Source organism: Ranitomeya variabilis, chromosome 2 (assembly GCF_051348905.1).
Source record: "Ranitomeya variabilis isolate aRanVar5 chromosome 2, aRanVar5.hap1, whole genome shotgun sequence".
NCBI lineage: Eukaryota > Metazoa > Chordata > Amphibia > Anura > Dendrobatidae > Ranitomeya > Ranitomeya variabilis.
Genome location: NC_135233.1, coordinates 500,887,436 through 500,903,516, shown reverse-complemented (window position 1 = coordinate 500,903,516; position 16,081 = coordinate 500,887,436). Strand labels below are relative to the sequence as shown.

Genomic DNA, 16,081 nt, shown 5'->3' with positions numbered 1-16,081 from the left:
GTCATGGTCACACCCTCTCTGTTAGTGTTCATTTTGCCCCATTGTCTGCCCCATTTATGTCCGTATTGAAGGATGGATACAGCATCAAAATGCATGTAGTATTACAATGACAGTCTGAAGTATGCTGCTCTTTTTTACAGTTATTGTAGCATCTGTCTTTGCATTAAAAGAACAGAAAACATAGAGACTCTACAATCATCTATGGGCATTACCAGATAATTATATTTGGCTCAACGAGAAATAGAGGAAGCATACAAACAGATGATAAAAATTGGAAGTACTAGACCAAATCTTTTATATTGTGATAATTTTACTCAAACCACAAAGCCGCAACATTTTTACAAACACGTGCTGATATCTATTACACAGAAGATGTGAAAATCTTTCATCCTGTTCTGTTTGATGTTTTAAGAAAAATAAGATCTCATTTCCTACAAAAAGAAGCATGTCTTTCATTCGGTTACCTTAACTATGTTGTACATCATGTCATTATGATGTCTTCATATTACATTGCCATGGACAGAAAACTGATGAGCTATAGTTATGCATAATTCCTTCAGTGAAAAAATAAGATGAAGAGGTGGAAAAAGAGAGATGGAATTAAGGTTCCCATTTACATTAGAGGAAATTTGGCCAAACTTGTTAATATGGGCAAGACAGGCTGACCATCTGATGAAAATCTCATCTGTGGAGGATGAGGCATTTGGAATTTTAGTGCTTGATCCTTTTGTTTTCTAGGGAGATAAACTACTACTGCCATAAATGTCTGGAGGAAAATCTTTCTTGCTCCCCATCAGGAGTGAACACACAAAGAAGAGCGTTCCTGTACATCAACAATATAAGGGCTCAATAGCTCATCATACAGGTCCTTCTCAAAAAATTAGCATATAGTGTTAAATTTCATTATTTACCATAATGTAATGATTACAATTAAACTTTCATATATTATAGATTCATTATCCACCAACTGAAATTTGTCAGGTCTTTTATTGTTTTAATACTGATGATTTTGGCATACAACTCCTGATAACCCAAAAAACCTGTCTCAATAAATTAGCATATTTCACCCGTCCAATCAAATAAAAGTGTTTTTTAATAACAAACAAAAAAACCATCAAATAATAATATTCAGTTATGCACTCAATACTTGGTCGGGAATCCTTTGGCAGAAATGACTGCTTCAATGCGGCGTGGCATGGAGGCAATCAGCCTGTGACACTGCTGAGATGTTATGGAGGCCCAGGATGCTTCAATAGCGGCCTTAAGCTCATCCAGAGTGTTGGGTCTTGCGTCTCTCAACTTTCTCTTTACAATATCCCACAGATTCTCTATGGGGTTCAGGTCAGGAGAGTTGGCAGGCCAATTGAGCACAGTAATACCATGGTCAGTAAACCATTTACCAGTGGTTTTGGCACTGTGAGCAGGTGCCAGGTCGTGCTGAAAAATGAAATCTTCATCTCCATAAAGCATTTCAGCCGATGGAAGCATGAAGTGCTCCAAAATCTCCTGATAGCTAGCTGCATTGACCCTGCCCTTGATGAAACACAGTGGACCAACACCAGCAGCTGACATGGCACCCCACACCATCACTGACTGTGGGTACTTGACACTGGACTTCAGGCATTTTGGCATTTCCTTCTCCCCAGTCTTCCTCCAGACTCTGGCACCTTGATTTCCGAATGACATGCAAAATTTGCTTTCATCAGAAAAAAGTACTTGGGACCACTTAGCAACAGTCCAGTGCTGCTTCTCTGTAGCCCATTTCCTACACACGCCTGTGCACGGTGGCTCTGGATGTTTCCACACCAGACTCAGTCCACTGCTTCCTCAGGTTCCCCAAGGTCTGGAATCGGTCCTTCTCCACAATCTTCCTCAGGGTCTGGTCACCTCTTCTCGTTGTACAGCGTTTTCTGCCACATTGTTTCCTTCTAACAGACTTACCATTGAGGTGCCTTGATACAGCACTCTGGGAACAGCCTATTTGTTGAGAAATTTCTTTCTGGGTCTTACCCTCTTGCTTGAGGGTGTCAATGATGGCCTTCTTGACATCTGTCAGGTCGCTAGTCTTACCCATGATGGGGGTTTTGAGTAATGAACCAGGCAGGGAGTTTTTAAAAGCCTCAGGTATCTTTTGCATGTGTTTAGAGTTAATTAGTTGATTCAGAAGATTAGGGTAATAGGTCGTTTAGAGAACCTTTTCTTGATATGCTAATTTATTGAGACAGGTTTTTTGGGTTATCAGGAGTTGTATGCCAAAATCATCAGTATTAAAACAATAAAAGATATGACAAATTTCAGTTGGTGGATAATGAATCTATAATATATGAAAGTTTAATTGTAATCATTACATTATGGTAAATAATGAAATTTAACACTATATGCTAATTTTTTGAGAAGGACCTGTAGTTCCCAATTTCATCCGTGCTGGAGGTGAATGTGGGTCCCCTTATCTCTTGGATCCGTACATGGCTGCACAGGTGGCCACTATAGTATGTACATCCTTGCTTCCCATTATAAACAAATGAAATTTCGACCAAGTTGAGTGCTCATGTGCATGTGGGAGTCAGAAGAGAGATAGTTGTCTGTCAAAATAACTCTTGACAGTTATTTCATTTGTATAACCAGCTTACTGATAAGTAGTGTTGAGCATTCCGATACCGCAAGTATCGGGTATCGGCCGATACTTGTGGTATCGGAATTCTGATACCGGGATTCCGATACTTGCCGCGTATCGGATACCGGAATCGGAAGTTCCAAGATTCAAAATGCAGAAATTCAGCCAATGAGAATGATTCCAAGTGTGGGCACATCCTGTTTAGCATGGAGGGCATGAAACTACTGGCAAGGCTGTGATTGGCTGCTGAAATGATGTCATGCTGCAGTTTAAAAGTCGCTGGCGCCATTTTGCGATCACTCTGCTGTGAATTCAGTTAGTGACATGACGCTGTTTGCTGACTGAGGGACAGTTTAGAGATAGCGATTTGCTTCTTTGTGCTTTCCAAAGGCTAATTTAGCAACCGCTGTGTTCACCTACTATTCACCTTGCTTTTGCCTTGTAGCGCTGTTTTCACAGCGATCTGCAAGGTCTGTGTGTGTGTGTGTGTGAGTGCAGCCCACTCTCTAGTCTGAGTGCAGCCACATAGGCCATCCATAGCTGGTTGTATTCAGTTCAGGGAGGGTGGTTCATTGCCTCATACTGTTCTTTTTTTTTTTTTTTTTTTTCAAGTAGTGTAGTCTGCTGCTAATTTATTCAAAAAAATCCTATTAGTGTCTTTCCACCCGTCTCCAGCTAATTTGTGGAAAAACACTACATAGGATAAAGTAGAGGAGGGTTTTTGGGCCTTGCAGCGCCGTTTACGGCTGTCTGCACGGTCTCCGTGTGACTGCAGCTCGCCCTGTAGTCTGTGAGCAGCCATAGCCTGGTTGTCTCCAGCTCAGGGTTGTTCACTGCGTCATACCGCCAAATCAATTTTAATTTTTTTTCAAGTAGTGTAGTCTGCTGCTAATTTATTTAAAAAAATCCTATTAGTGTCTTTCCACCCGTCTCCAGCTAATTTGTGGAAAAACACTACATAGGATAAAGTAGAGGAGGGTTTTTGGGCCTTGCAGCGCCGTTTACGGCTGTCTGCACGGTCTCCGTGTGATTGCAGCTCGCCCTGTAGTCTGTGAGCAGCCATAGCCTGGTTGTCTCCAGCTCAGGGTTGTTCACTGCGTCATACCGCCAAATCAATTTTAATTTTTTTTCAAGTAGTGTAGTCTGCTGCTAATTTATTTAAAAAAATCCTATTAGTGTCTTTCCACCCGTCTCCAGCTAATTTGTGGAAAAACACTACATAGGATAAAGTAGAGGAGGGTTTTTGGGCCTTGCAGCGCCGTTTACGGCTGTCTGCACGGTCTCCGTGTGATTGCAGCTCGCCCTGTAGTCTGTGAGCAGCCATAGCCTGGTTGTTTCCTGCTCAGGGTTGTTCACTGCGTCATACCGCCAAATCAATTTTCTTTTTTTTTCAAGTAGTGTAGGTTGCTGCTAATTTATTTAAAAAAATCCTATTAGTGTCTTTCCACCCGTCTCCAGCTAACTTGTGGAAAAACACTACATAGGATAACGTAGAGGAGGGTTTTTGGGCCTTGCAGCGCCGTTTACGTCTGTCTGCACGGTCTCCGTGTGACTGCAGCTCTATCTGTTGTCAGTTCAGCCGCCAAAAAAGAAATAAATAATAAAGTTCACCAAACACACCAGTTACACCACTTTACATTTGTGTAGGCCACATTAGCTCATATTAAAGTCTAGTCCACACTTTAGAAAATTAGTGTTTCTTATACCTGTTAGGAGGAGTTGCTCAGGAATAAGCACACAAATCCGTTAGTACTTTTCTGCTTATCTTTATCAGTCAACCAAGATGAAGAAGGCTGTGAGTAAGGCACGTGGGCGTGGGCGTGGGCGCGGAGCAGGGAGGGGACGTGGGGATTCTGTGCCTGCTGCGGGCACCGGTGACTCATCAGCACCCACTTTCACCAGGCAACAGTCGTTCATGCGCAGCTTTGTGTCAGAGCGCCGTACACCGCTGCTGCGTCAAGAACAAATTGAAGCTGTTGTCGGATGGATGGCAGCTAATGCATCAACTTCCATTAGTGCCACATCCTCTCAGACACAGAGCACTGGAGAGCAGCCATCTGTCTCTTCACCACCTGCCAAATTGCCCAGGCAGACAGAGAGCCCAGGACAGGAGCCGTCTCTACTTCTGTTCTCTGAATCTCTTGGCTTGGAAACAGGGGGCCAGCCAAGCAGCATTGGAGAAATGGAAGAAGAGGCAGGGTGCAGTGATGCCCAACAGCTTTTTCTGTCTTCCTCTGAAGAGGCGGGTGGGCCAGTGGCTCCGGTCACCACATTGCAGGCCGCATCAGCTGATGATGACACTCAGGTGCCACTTACTGGTGCGTGCTCTGCTGCTGAGACTACCCAGGAGGAGCAGTTGGGGGCAGAGGGTAGTGTAGATGATGAGGTCCTCGACCCATCTTGGCGTGAGGGACAGGAAGGTGGTGGGAGCAGCTCTGAGGAAGAGATTCCCCGTACGGCCCAAAGAGGGAGAGGGAGGGGGAAGACTGCGGATCCTGCAGCCTCCGCTTTGGCACCCGTTAGGAGCATGTCTCTTCCAAAAGCCAAAAAGGGCGCTCCCAAGACTTGCAGTGCCTGGTCCTTTTTTGACACAGTTGCAGATGACATTTGCTATGTCAGATGCAACGTGTGTCATCAAAAAGTCAAAAGAGGTCGAAATGTCAGCAACCTCAATACCTCCAACATGTGGAAACATGTGCGCAACAGGCACCCGGCGGAGTTAGAAAAACACACTGAAGAGGTAGGCCAACCAACAGCGGCAGCTACCACCTCTTCAGCTCGTGTTGCCTCTTCCTCTAGCTCACACGCAGCTGGTTCGGCTTCCTCCCAGGATCGCCGTGGAAGAACCTCTGGCCCTGTTGTCCAGAGACCCGCTGTAATTCCACCCGCAGCACCACTTTCCCAGTCATCCACACACTCCCAGCCCAGTCTACAGCCATCGGTAGTACAGGCATGGGAGAAAAGGCGGCCTTTCTCGTCAAACCACCCACGAGCACAGGCTCTGACTGCAGGCATTGCCAAACTTCTGTCACTGGAAATGCTGTCATTCAGGCTGGTGGAGACTGACAGCTTCCGTGACTTGATGTCATTGGCAGTCCCACAGTACAATGTGCCCAGCCGCTTTTACTTCAGCAGGCAAGCCGTCCCTGCCTTGCACAAGCATGTGGAGGGACACATAAAACACGCGCTACTGAACGCCGTCAGTAGCAAGGTCCACCTCACCACCGATGCGTGGACCAGTCAACATGGACAGGGGCGATACCTTTCCCTCACTGCCCATTGGGTTAATGTCGTTGAGCCGGGTACAGACCGTGCGAGTGGCGCAGGACGTGTCCTGCCCACTCCAAGGATTGCAGGAATCCATTCTGTACGCATTGACTCCTCCTCTTACACCAGTTCCTCAGAATCATCGCTGCAGGAGCCGTCACAGTCCACCTCCACATGGACCCGTGATGAACGTGTACCTGTTACGACCGACATGAGCACAGCCGTGGCCAAACGTCAACAGGCCGTGTTGAAATTAATTTTTTTGGGGAATCGTAGCCACACAGCGCAGGAGCTCTGGAATGCCATCAAGCAGGAGAGCGATGTGTGGTTTGTGCCAGCGAATCTCCAGCCAGGCATGGTAGTGTGTGATAATGGCTGAAATCTGGTGGCAGCTCTGGGCCTCGGCAACCTCACTCACATCCCATGTCTGGCACATGTGCTCAATTTGGTCGTGCAGAGCTTTTTGAGGGACTATCCGGATCTTGATGCACTGCTGCACAAGGTCCGCCTAGAGTGTGCTCACTTGCGGCGTTCCAGCACGGCAAAAGCGCGCATTGCGGCTCTGCAGCGCCGACACCGCCTGCCGGAACATCGCATCATATGTGACCTACCTACCAGGTGGAATTCCACGTTACATATGTTGGAGCGGTTGTGTGAGCAGCAGCAAGCTGTAATGGAGTACCAGCTGCTTCAGGCGCAAAAAAGTCGCAGTCAGCGCCGTACAGACTTCACAACCACAGAGTGGGCCACTATGAATGACGTCTGCCAGGTTTTGCGTCCCTTTGATTATTCCACGCGGATGGCGAGTGCAGATGATGCACTAGTCAGCATGACTGTCCCCCTTATCTGCCTGCTTGAAAAATCACTGCAAGCGCTAAGGGATGATGTGGAAGAGGTGGAGGATGAGGATTCACCATTTCCATCATCTTCTGGACAGTCAGCGCCACGTGGTTCCTCACAAACGCGTAGGCAGGGGACAGTTTGTGAGGAGGATGAGGAGGAGTCAATGGAGGAGGAAGACGTCCGTCCAGAGGAGGGAGTTACCGAATTGTCCAGTACTCAGTGTGTACAGCGAGGGTGGGGTGATGACGAGCAGGCAGAGATCACGCCTCCAGCAGGGGACAGCGTTTCTTGGGCAGTTGGCAGTCTGCAGCACATGGTGGATTACATGCTGCAGTGCCTGAGAAACGACCGCCGCATCACCCACATTCTCAACATGTCTGATTATTGGGTGTTCACCCTCCTCAATCCTCGCTACCGGGACAACGTAGAAAGCCTCATCACACCGTTGAACCGGGAGCGAAAAATGCGGGAGTACCAAGACACACTGGTCAATTCCATCATCTTCTCCATTCCAACTGAGAGAAGTTCTGCTAGTGCATTCCAAAGCAGCTCAGTGCGTCCAGGCAGTGGTGGAGGCTCTGCACAAAGAGGGAGCAGAAGCAGTGCCTCTGCCCAAGGCAAGACCAGTATGGCCCAACTGTGGCACAGTTTTCTGTGCCCCCCACAAAAGTCTACACCATCACAGACGGCTCCAGTCAGCAGGAGGCAACGGTTCCGTCAGATGGTGACAGACTACATGTCTTGCCCTCTTGCTGTACTCCCAGACGGCTCTTCCCCTTTCAAGTTTTGGGTCTCAAAGCTGGATACATGGCCAGAGCTAAGCCAGTATGCATTGGAGGTGCTGTCTTGCCCTGCGGCCAGTGTATTATCGGAACGTGTCTTTAGTGCTGCAGGTGGTGTACTAACTGACCGTCGCATGCGACTATCCTCCGATAACGTTGACCGGCTTACTTTCCGGAAAATGAACAAGGCCTGGATCTCGCAGGAATTTGCCACTCCTCCTCCTGATTAAATAATTAGGTCACTGTATACGTTATCCAGGTCTCCTGTTGTGTTCATCTTTCTACCACCTGAACTTAAATTCCTGGGCTCCAACACCGCCAGTTGAGGCTCAGAAGTGCCGTCTGCACAGTCAAAACATACGACCCAGTGTTATTGGGTTTCAGTAACGTCAGCTGATCCCCAGCTGTGTAGCCGGCAATGTGTCATGCGACCGCCACGCTGGCACAACAACTGAAATGTAAGGGAATCTGTCCCCCCCCCCCAAGGCGTTTGTTACTGAAAGAGCCACCTTGTGCAGCAGTAATGCTGCACAAGGAAAAGGTAGCTATTTTTGTTTAGCACCTTGCACACGCAGAACTTAACACTTATAAAATGTGTCCACTGATAACGTAACACCGTCCCGGAGGTGGGACTTTCCTTCGTAATGTGACGCAGCACAGCTGTCATTCCTACCCCCCCGGCGCCGCGCACCGGCTCCTCAGCGTTGTTTGATTCCGTCCCGGAGCCTGCGCTGTTATGTTATCCCGTGGCCAGGCACACTTAGCGCTGCCCGTCTTCTGGCATCATTTGGTGTCAGGATGGCTGTGCCTGTGCGGCCGCGCTGGCAGAGAGCCCGCCTCGCAGTGTCTTCTGATTTAATCCCACTGGGGGCCTGGGATCCATGGACATGCGCAGTGCATATCTGAACCTCCACCTCTCACTCATCTCCCTATGGCTTCTTCAGACTGTTCGGTGTCAGCTGGTCCCTAATAGCATGCCACGGCCGTGACACCGCACAGTCTTAAGAAGCCGTAGGGAGGGGAGTGAGAGGCGAGGATATGCACTGCGCATGTCCATGGATCCCAGGCCCCCAGTGGGATTAAATCAGAAGACACTGCGAGGCGGGCTCTCGGCCAGCGCGGCCGCACAGGCGCAGCCATCCTGACACCAAATGATGCCAGAAGACGGGCAGCGCTAAGTGTGCCTGGCCACGGGATAACATAACAGCGCAGGCTCCGGGACGGAATCAAACAACGCTGAGGAGCCGGTGCGCGGCGCCGGGGGGGTAGGAATGACGGCTGTGCTGCGTCACATTACGAAGGAAAGTCCCACCTCCAGGACGGTTTTACGGTTGCAGGGGACACATTTTATAAGTGTTTAGTTCTGTGTTTGCAAGGAGCATGATGAAAAGAGCCACCTTTTCCTTTTGCATCTTTTGTGCTGCACAAGCTGGCTCTTTCAGCTACAAACGCCTTGGGGGGGGGTTAAAGGTTCCCTTTCGACTTTCTCAGGCTTCGGCCTACATTGTGTTCCTCTGCTTTTCCACCTGTCCCTGGGCTCCAACACCGCCAGTTGCCGTCCAGAAGTGCTGTACGCACAGTCAACAGTCGCTCCTCTGTTATTGGGGTTCAGTAACGTCAGCTGTTCCCCTGCTGTGTGTGTGGCAATCCCTCCTACCTCCTCCAACCTCCTCCTCCTCCACCTGTCCCTGGGCTCCAACACCGCCAGTTGCCGTCCAGAAGTGCTGTACGCACAGTCAACAGTCGCTCCTCTGTTATTGGGGTTCAGTAACGTCAGCTGTTCCCCTGCTGTGTGTGTGGCAATCCCTCCTACCTCCTCCAACCTCCTCCTCCTCCACCTGTCCCTGGGCTCCAACACCGCCAGTTGCCGTCCAGAAGTGCTGTACGCACAGTCAACAGTCGCTCCTCTGTTATTGGGGTTCAGTAACGTCAGCTGTTCCCCTGCTGTGTGTGTGGCAATCCCTCCTACCTCCTCCAACCTCCTCCTCCTCCACCTGTCCCTGGGCTCCAACACCGCCAGTTGCCATCCAGAAGTGCTGTACGCACAGTCAACAGTCCCTCCTCTGTTATTGGGGTTCAGTAACGTCAGCTGTTCCCCTGCTGTGTGTGTGGCAATCCCTCCTACCTCCTCCTACCTCCTCCTCCTCCACCTGTCCCTGGGCTTCAACACCGCCAGTTGCCGTCCAGAAGTGCTGTACGCACAGTCAACAGTCCCTCCTCTGTTATTGGGGTTCAGTAACGTCAGCTGTTCCCCTGCTGTGTGTGTGGCAATCCCTCCTACCTCCTCCAACCTCCTCCTCCTCCACCTGTCCCTGGGCTCCAACACCGCCAGTTGCCGTCCAGAAGTGCTGTACGCACAGTCAACAGTCCCTCCTCTGTTATTGGGGTTCAGTAACGTCAGCTGTTCCCCTGCTGTGTGTGTGGCAATCCCTCCTACCTCCTCCTACCTCCTCCTCCTCCACCTGTCCCTGGGCTCCAACACCGCCAGTTGCCGTCCAGAAGTGCTGTACGCACAGTCAACAGTCCCTCCTCTGTTATTGGGGTTCAGTAACGTCAGCTGTTCCCCTGCTGTGTGTGTGGCAATCCCTCCTACCTCCTCCAACCTCCTCCTCCTCCACCTGTCCCTGGGCTCCAACACCGCCAGTTGCCGTCCAGAAGTGCTGTACGCACAGTCAACAGTCCCTCCTCTGTTATTGGGGTTCAGTAACGTCAGCTGTTCCCCTGCTGTGTGTGTGGCAATCCCTCCTACCTCCTCCAACCTCCTCCTCCTCCACCTGTCCCTGGGCTCCAACACCGCCAGTTGCCGTCCAGAAGTGCTGTACGCACAGTCAACAGTCCCTCCTCTGTTATTGGGGTTCAGTAACGTCAGCTGTTCCCCTGCTGTGTGTGTGGCAATCCCTCCTACCTCCTCCTACCTCCTCCTCCTCCACCTGTCCCTGGGCTCCAACACCGCCAGTTGCCGTCCAGAAGTGCTGTACGCACAGTCAACAGTCCCTCCTCTGTTATTGGGGTTCAGTAACATCAGCTGTTCCCCTGCTGTGTGTGTGGCAATCCCTCCTACCTCCTCCAACCTCCTCCTCCTCCACCTGTCCCTGGGCTCCAACACCGCCAGTTGCCGTCCAGAAGTGCTGTACGCACAGTCAACAGTCCCTCCTCTGTTATTGGGGTTCAGTAACGTCAGCTGTTCCCCTGCTGTGTGTGTGGCAATCCCTCCTACCTCCTCCAACCTCCTCCTCCTCCACCTGTCCCTGGGCTCCAACACCGCCAGTTGCCGTCCAGAAGTGCTGTACGCACAGTCAACAGTCCCTCCTCTGTTATTGGGGTTCAGTAACATCAGCTGTTCCCCTGCTGTGTGTGTGGCAATCCCTCCTACCTCCTCCAACCTCCTCCTCCTCCACCTGTCCCTGGGCTCCAACACCGCCAGTTGCCGTCCAGAAGTGCTGTACGCACAGTCAACAGTCCCTCCTCTGTTATTGGGGTTCAGTAACGTCAGCTGTTCCCCTGCTGTGTGTGTGGCAATCCCTCCTACCTCCTCCAACCTCCTCCTCCTCCACCTGTCCCTGGGCTCCAACACCGCCAGTTGCCGTCCAGAAGTGCTGTACGCACAGTCAACAGTCCCTCCTCTGTTATTGGGGTTCAGTAACGTCAGCTGTTCCCCTGCTGTGTGTGTGGCAATCCCTCCTACCTCCTCCAACCTCCTCCTCCTCCACCTGTCCCTGGGCTCCAACACCGCCAGTTGCCATCCAGAAGTGCTGTACGCACAGTCAACAGTCCCTCCTCTGTTATTGGGGTTCAGTAACGTCAGCTGTTCCCCTGCTGTGTGTGTGGCAATCCCTCCTACCTCCTCCAACCTCCTCCTCCTCCACCTGTCCCTGGGCTCCAACACCGCCAGTTGCCTTCCAGAAGTGCTGTACGCACAGTCAACAGTCCCTCCTCTGTTATTGGGGTTCAGTAACGTCAGCTGTTCCCCTGCTGTGTGTGTGGCAATCCCTCCTACCTCCTCCAACCTCCTCCTCCTCCACCTGTCCCTGGGCTCCAACACCGCCAGTTGCCGTCCAGAAGTGCTGTACGCACAGAGCCAAACACCTCGCCAATGTGTTAGTGGGGTTCAGCACCGCCAGCTGTTCCCCTGCTGTGTATACGGCAACGTGTACTGCGACCACCACGCAGGCACAACAAGTTAAATTTAAGGGAACCTGACCCCCCCCCCCAGGTGTTTGTTACTGAAGTAGCCACCTTGTGCAGCAGTAATGATGCAAAGGGAAAAAGTGCCTCTTTTCGTGGTGCTCCTTGCAGATGCTGAACCTAACACTTATGAAATGTGTCCCCTCACAGCGTTCAACCGTCTGGTAGGTGGAACTTTCCTTTGTCATGTGACGCAGCACAGCCGTCAATTTTACCCCCTCGGCGCCGTGCGCCGCCTCCTCAGCGTTGTTTGAATCTGTCCCGGAGCCTGCGCTGTTAGGTTACCCCTTGGCCATGCACACATTTTGCGCTGCCCGTCTTCTGACATCATTTGCTGTCAGGCTGGCTGCGCCTGTGTGGGTGCGCTGTCCGAGATTCAGCCTCGCAGTGTCGTGTAATGTTATCCCACCGCGGGCCTGGGATCCGTGGCCATGCGCAGTGCATATCCTCGCCTCTCACTCCCCTCCCTACGGCTTCTAAAGACTGTTCGGTGTCAGCTGATCCCTAATAGCATGCCACGGCCGTGACACCGCACAGTCTGAAGAAGCCGTAGGGAGGGGAGTGAGAGGTGAGGATATGCACTGCGCATGGCCACGGATCCCAGGCCCGCGGTGGGATTACATTAGACGACACCGCGAGGCTGAATCTCGGACAGCGCACCCACACAGGCGCAGCCAGCCTGACAGCAAATGATGTCAGAAGACGGGCAGCGCAAAATGTGTGCATGGCCAAGGGGTAACCTAACAGCGCAGGCTCCGGGACAGATTCAAACAACGCTGAGGAGGCGGCGCACGGCGCCAAGGGGGTAAAAATGACGGCTGTGCTGCGTCACATGACAAAGGAAAGTTCCACCTACCGGACGGTTGAACGCTGTGAGGGGACACATTTCATAAGTGTTAGGTTCAGCATCTGCAAGGACCATAATTAAAAGGGCTAAGTTTACCTTTTCCAGCATTAGTGGTGTACACGATGGCTCTTCCAGCTACAAACGCCTGGGGGGGGGGGGTTAAAGGTTTCCTTTCAACTTGCTCCAGTGCAGGCTTCGGCCTACACTCCGCTCCCCCTGCTCCTCCTGCTGACCCTGGGCTCTAACACCGCCAGTTGGGGCCCGGTACTGCTAGCTGCACAGAGAAAAACACCAGCCAATGTGTCAGTGGGGTTCAGCACTGCCAGCTGTTCCCCTGCTGTGCAGCCGGCATCGTGTCCTGCAAAAGCCACGCAGACACAAGAACTGAAATTGAAGGGAACCTGTCCCCCCTCCCCCAGGCGTTTGTACGTTTTAAAGGCCACCTTGTACAGCGGTAATGCTGCATGTGTGCAAGGTGGCTCATAAACGTATTCTCCTCGCACATGTGGAACTGAAAACTCGTCTAAAATGTGTCCTCTGTGTGACCATTTAACCGTCCCGGTGGTGTGACTTTCCTTTGTAATGACACGCTGCAACCCCCTTGGTAGCGCTGCCCGTCTTCTGGCATCATTGTTTGGCTGCCTGCGCCTCTGCGGCCGCCCTGACCCACACAACGCCCCTCGGTGTCTTATTTATTGGGACTGCGAGGGTGTGATTGACGGGCATGATCAGTGCATCAGTTCGCCTGTCCCTCATCTCCTTCCGCCTTCTGCGGACTGTGCGGCTTCATGGCCGTGGCATGCGATAAGGGATCAGATGACGCCGCACAGTCTGAAGCGGGTGTAAGGACCCGAGTGTGAGAGGCGAACATATGTGCTGCGCCAGGCCCTGCATCCCAGCCCCGCAGTGTTTTAACAATGTTAAGACACTGCGGGGCTGGGATTCATGGTCATCGCGAACCGCACCGGCCGACATTAAATGATGCCAGAACATGGGCAGCGCTAACAGCGCTAGGCCAGGGGATAACACGACAGCGCAGACTCCTGTACAGCAAATAACAACGCTCAGGAGGCTGCACCCAGCACCAAGGTGGGATTCTTGACATCTGTGCTGCGTCTCATTACAAAGGGAACTCGCGCCTCCAACACAGTTTGACTGTTTAAAGGGCTAAATGTTATACGTGTTTCATTCAGCGTGTGCAAGGAGCGAAATTAAAAGAGCAACCTTTGACTTGTGCAGCACTACTGCTGCATAAGCTGTGGCTCTTCTACTTTGTAACCCCTGAGGGGGGGTTAAAGGTTACCTTTGAAATTGGTTCAATTAGGCTTCGGCCTACACTCTGCTCCCCCTGCAGAGCCCTGGGCTCCAACACCGCCAGTTGGGGCCCGGTACTGCTAGCTGCACAGAGAAAAACACCAGCCAATGTGTCAGTGGGGTTCAGCACCGCCAGCTGTTCCCCTGCTGTGCAGCCGGCAACGTGTCCTGCAACTGCCACGCAGGCACAACAGACCCAAAAGCTGCCGCCAGTGCAGGCTTCGGCCTACACTCTGCTCCATCTCCTCCTCCTGCTGACCCCGGGCTCCAACACCGCCAGTTGGGGCCCGGTACTGCTAGCTGCACAGAGAAAATCACCAGCCAATGTGTCAGTGGGGTTCAGCACCGCCAGCTGTTCCCCTGCTGTGCAGCCGGCATCGTGTCCTGCAAAAGCCACGCAGACTCAAGAACTGAAATTGAAGGGAACCTGTCCCCCCTCCCCCAGGCGTTTGTACGTTTTAAAGGCCACCTTGTACAGCGGTAATGCTGCATGTGTGCAAGGTGGCTCATAAACGTATTCTCCTCGCACATGTGGAACTGAAAACACGTCTAAAATGTGTCCTCTGTGTGACCATTTAACCGTCCCGGTGGTGTGACTTTCCTTTGTAATGACACGCTGCAACCCCCTTGGTAGCGCTGCCCGTCTTCTGGCATCATTGTTTGGCTGCCTGCGCCTCTGCGGCCGCCCTGACCCACACAACGCCCCTCGGTGTCTTATTTATTGGGACTGCGAGGGTGTGATTGACGGGCATGATCAGTGCATCAGTTCGCCTGTCCCTCATCTCCTTCCGCCTTCTGCGGACTGTGCGGCTTCATGGCCGTGGCATGCGATAAGGGATCAGATGACGCCGCACAGTCTGAAGCGGGTGTAAGGACCCGAGTGTGAGAGGCGAACATATGTGCTGCGCCAGGCCCTGCATCCCAGCCCCGCAGTGTTTTAACAATGTTAAGACACTGCGGGGCTGGGATTCATGGTCATCGCGAACCGCACCGGCCGACATTAAATGATGCCAGAACATGGGCAGCGCTAACAGCGCTAGGCCAGGGGATAACACGACAGCGCAGACTCCTGTACAGCAAATAACAACGCTCAGGAGGCTGCACCCAGCACCAAGGTGGGATTCTTGACATCTGTGCTGCGTCTCATTACAAAGGGAACTCGCGCCTCCAACACAGTTTGACTGTTTAAAGGGCTAAATGTTATACGTGTTTCATTCAGCGTGTGCAAGGAGCGAAATTAAAAGAGCAACCTTTGACTTGTGCAGCACTACTGCTGCATAAGCTGTGGCTCTTCTACTTTGTAACCCCTGAGGGGGGGTTAAAGGTTACCTTTGAAATTGGTTCAATTAGGCTTCGGCCTACACTCTGCTCCCCCTGCAGAGCCCTGGGCTCCAACACCGCCAGTTGGGGCCCGGTACTGCTAGCTGCACAGAGAAAAACACCAGCCAATGTGTCAGTGGGGTTCAGCACCGCCAGCTGTTCCCCTGCTGTGCAGCCGGCAACGTGTCCTGCAACTGCCACGCAGGCACAACAGACCCAAAAGCTGCCGCCAGTGCAGGCTTCGGCCTACACTCTGCTCCATCTCCTCCTCCTGCTGACCCCGGGCTCCAACACCGCCAGTTGGGGCCCGGTACTGCTAGCTGCACAGAGAAAATCACCAGCCAATGTGTCAGTGGGGTTCAGCACCGCCAGCTGTTCCCCTGCTGTGCAGCCGGCATCGTGTCCTGCAAAAGCCACGCAGACACAAGAACTGAAATTGAAGGGAACCTGTCCCCCCTCCCCCAGGCGTTTGTACGTTTTAAAGGCCACCTTGTACAGCGGTAATGCTGCATGTGTGCAAGGTGGCTCATAAACGTATTCTCCTCGCACATGTGGAACTGAAAACACGTCTAAAATGTGTCCTCTGTGTGACCATTTAACCGTCCCGGTGGTGTGACTTTCCTTTGTAATGACACGCTGCAACCCCCTTGGTAGCGCTGCCCGTCTTCTGGCATCATTGTTTGGCTGCCTGCGCCTCTGCGGCCGCCCTGACCCACACAACGCCCCTCGGTGTCTTATTTATTGGGACTGCGAGGGTGTGATTGACGGGCATGATCAGTGCATCAGTTCGCCTGTCCCTCATCTCCTTCCGCCTTCTGCGGACTGTGCGGCTTCATGGCCGTGGCATGCGATAAGGGATCAGATGACGCCGCACAGTCTGAAGCGGGTGTAAGGACCCGAGTGTGAGAG

At 52.0% G+C, this 16,081-nt stretch overlaps 1 protein-coding gene across 1 annotated transcript in view; it reads right to left on the bottom strand.

The window, feature by feature from the left end:
* LUZP2 (leucine zipper protein 2) overlaps window positions 1–16,081 on the bottom strand; it is a 1,211,598-nt gene that overhangs the window by 262,770 nt on the left and 932,747 nt on the right. The window lies entirely within an intron of this gene.